Raw genomic sequence first — 3902 nt, forward strand, 5'->3', positions numbered from 1 at the left:
ATTATGTGAACATTCATTTAGTAGTAGGTGAACTAATTAATACTCATCCGTCCCATAGTGTATAAATAAGGGGACTAATTTATACTCGACCTTTATTTGAATAACTCTGGAATGGAGAATCGTGATATCCTCCCTTCTTCGGCTGCAAATAATATCTCCAAGAAGAGAAAGGCTCTGCCCATTGCAACCATGTTCAGGCTTCCTTCTCCACTACCAGTTTGGGCAAAGGGTATATGTACTAGTCTCAACTATCAACATGATAATTGTTAGGAACATGATCTGCTCTTATTTTTTCAAGTACTTCAAATATTCTTATCCAGAATAATATTAAATAGGAATTTATACAAACTTATACGAGTGGATCGTAATTTTCTATTTGCAAATAGCTCATTTAATAAATTAACCGAGTTAAAATTGAGTGGAAAATTAACTGATAGTGAGGGTTTGTCGAGAAGTCCTATTTGTTTATAAATCTACTAACTTCCTTCTTCTATTCATTGCTAATTTTTCATGGTGATATTGTTTGTAATTCACAAAAAAATTACATAAAAACAATCTTACAAACTAACGTGACTTAATCTGATCCGTTAGATCTACTTTACAATAAAAATAATTTTATAATCTGATGAATCGCATCAGTTACGTTAATTTGTGAGATTACTTTTATGTAATCTTTTTATAGTTAAAATATTTTTCTTATTTTAATATTGGGTAAAGCTTTAGCTTTGTTATAGGGCAAAGTTTGGGCAACCCATGAAGGTGGCCTAGACAACCTCGGGGCTACGTTCTTTGAACCATCGCGAAGACCAGATGGTTTCTCTATGCTAGGGGGCTTCGTTCTTGTATGGAAAGATGATTGCTCAAGTGGAGCTTTGGAGCAGTGAGTCTTCCGAGATCAAGAGAGATGGTAATGGTTATAAAGTGAAAAATGGCCGCAATAAGCAAAAACCAAAAGAAAGGCCCTTTTCAGCGATGTAAATTTATTTGGTTCGTTTGTTTTTAGAGAGGAGATAAGATGAGATTAAAGTTAAACTTTTATATAAAGTATTGTTAAAATATATTTTTTAATATTATTTTTATTTTAAAATTTAAAAAAATTGAATGAGTAATGCTAGAGAGAAGTCATTATAACAATGCACATTTTGTACTCATTGCATAGCTACTTCTAATTGATTATTCTCAACACTCATTTGAAAAGATGTGTAGTCTAGATGATATCACATCATATCTACAAAATAGATACTCTCAATAATAACTTCAATCTATATTTATTCTTTTCGAAAACTCCCACACTTTTTCCCTCCATTGCCGTTCTCCTGCTCTCCACCCATCTCTACTCTTCACGCCTCCACACTGCATGCCGCCGTCGACCCATCGTCACCGTCCACCTCCACTGTTGCCGGCCAACCTAGCCAAGCCCTTCCCTCGTGGCTACTCTCTCTCCCGCAAATCTCCCTCTCTCTTCACCCTCGAATACCCTTTCTCCCTCGGGTTCCCAGTGCCGCCGTGTCCTCAGCCGTCGCACCACCTCCAGCTACTGGCGTAGCTACCCCCCGCCCCCCCGAACGGTCCCCAGCCCCTCCACCGAAGCTCTCCCTCTCTCTCACCGTCGATCTACTCTTCCACTCACGGATCTTGCTCAAGCTCCTCGTATAAGCCCTGCGCCGCCTTCCTCCACGGCGCAGCACCACCGCAAGTCAGCCCTCCACACGGCCGCAAGGCCACCCCCATGCTCCACTGTCTCCCCTTCAACGCCGTAAGCCAACCCAGAACAGAGCAACCTCTGCTTTTGTTTATCAGCATATAGGAAAGTAGCTTTTTATCTCCAATTAGGCCAAATTCTTAGCGCCTTGATGGTGGGTTTGGTAGATAGTTGGGAATATAACTCATAAATCTAGCAGCTGTTTTGATTTCTCGGATGTTTATATTCATTGTTAGATTCATTTTCTGAAATATAATTTTTTTCGAATTATAGGTATACGAAAATGCTTGCCAGCTGGTCTACTTCTATCAGCATCCATTGATGCCTCGCTTGAGGTAAGAATATGGTCCTAAATTCTTATGACATGGCTTACAACACAATGTTTAAAGTTTTCTTCACTTATCAAAAAATGTTTAAAGTTTTCTTCTATAAATGACTCTTTAAATTTTCTTCTTTATTTATTCTTTTTTGTTTTCCTAATACGGTTAGCTACATGTCACTGAACCTATGATCTGAAAAAAAAAATTAATTAACAAATACGACTAGGTGGGGAAAAGTTTGGAGCATTCAGATTAGGTGGGGGAAAATTATCAGATGATAGTTGATTTAAACCAATTCTGTTCACATTGGTACAACCCTTTCACTTGGACATAATTTTGCATGCTTGGTACAACCACACGTAGAAAAACATACATATATGGAGGAATCAATCACCCAACTAAAAGGGAAGTGGGGGTAAGAATGGGACACATTCATATCATCTCGACTTATGTGGATTGGTCCCTTTTTGCTTTGCTTAATATCTGCTCTGATGTAACTTTATTATACAATCGCTTTTTTTCCTTGCATGGTTCATATATGCTTGGTTCTTCTCATGGAAGAGTGGTTGTATTTGCTTTTGCAAAACAAGTTTTGCTTGTAAGGTTGGCCTCATCTTTATGTTGTGATACTTACTGTAATACTTGTGTTTTTGTTTTCACCTTCCCACAGATGCAGTTATGGTAAAAAAGAACCTGTAAGCTCTCTCTGCTTTAAACTAAAAAAGAGAGCATTGTTGTAATTCTTGTTGAACAGCTTAGTGTACATAGCATGACTTGAAGAATACTACTCATGTCGCCCACTGATTGAAAAGGAATGGGCTTCTTGTCTTGAGGTCCATTAGCACTAATCCCTGTTGCTGGTGAATCCTTTCCAACTCTCATGGCTTGGTTCTTCTTGGTAATCTTGGAGCATCCAGAACCATGTTTGTTGTTTTTACTTTTTCGTATTTACTTGGTTATGGCGGCTAATATCTTTTGAATGTCTTTTGTCTTTAACTTTTTGTTTCACAGATACAGCTTACATATTTTATCTATTGAAGTTGGATGGAAGATGAAAGATGTGAAAAGATCGGCAGCTTACATTTTTTGAACTGAAACATATTATTTCGTATTTACTTAAATTACTTGCAGAAAGGAGGATCGCCGCTCAGTCTCCACACCCGGCTTAGGCAGCGTAGGGAAAAAGTTATGTACAGCTAACTGAGGCTAGTGTGAGCTTCCTCTCTTTCATCCCTAGATACAAGCTTATTGGAAATGAAGTTGTTGCTTGTGTTGGAAATACAAGTGAAATGTTTCACTAGTATTTTTTTTTTGAAAATTTTTGTAACAAATTGATTTTAGATCTAATGTATTATCGATGGATGGATTTTATAATGCTATCTAGTCTTGTGCTCTATTTGTGACATGGTCAAGTTGGTTGTGTAAATACATAAACTTTTCCGTGTAAAGATTAAGTACGCAACACCTAGATCCTTGAATACACAAATGTAATAATCCATTTCATACTCATAGTAGAAGGCACTTTTTTAATGTCTAAGTATAAAAGGATATAGAATTATTGGGTGATTGAAACATTTTATATAGTTTCCAGCCATTACTGACTTGTCAAAAAAAAAAAAAGGAAATTATTTTTTAATGCTCAAGGAACTTTTCTAAACCATTTATGTTGTTGGTCTTGAACTAATCTTGGACTCCATTAGATTTTCAATTCACTTTGCTTTAAGGTATTAAGATTATTCTTTGATGGTGCATTGTGGAATGGTGGTGTGAGGGTTCTTGAGGTCAATATGCCGACAGTATCTTACGATTAATGTTGTCAATAACCTTAGCTCTTGGGGGAATAGTTTTTTTGTTTTGTTTGATAAGTTGCAAGTCAAGAC

The 3902-nt window shown here is 37.0% G+C and overlaps 1 long non-coding RNA gene across 2 annotated transcripts; it reads left to right on the forward strand.

The window, feature by feature from the left end:
- The first annotated feature begins 1239 nt into the window (after positions 1-1239).
- On the forward strand, positions 1240-3418 carry LOC108989667. 2 transcript variants are annotated; one of them, XR_001995873.2, is made up of 4 exons: positions 1240-1856; positions 1976-2037; positions 2693-2920; positions 3034-3418. It is a non-coding gene; the product is annotated as an uncharacterized LOC108989667 (long non-coding RNA). The 2 variants fall into 2 exon arrangements; XR_001995872.2 differs by having other exon boundaries at positions 1245-1756.
- The last annotated feature ends 484 nt before the right edge of the window (positions 3419-3902 follow it).

Source organism: Juglans regia, chromosome 14, assembly GCF_001411555.2.
Source record: "Juglans regia cultivar Chandler chromosome 14, Walnut 2.0, whole genome shotgun sequence".
Classification (NCBI taxonomy): domain Eukaryota; kingdom Viridiplantae; phylum Streptophyta; class Magnoliopsida; order Fagales; family Juglandaceae; genus Juglans; species Juglans regia.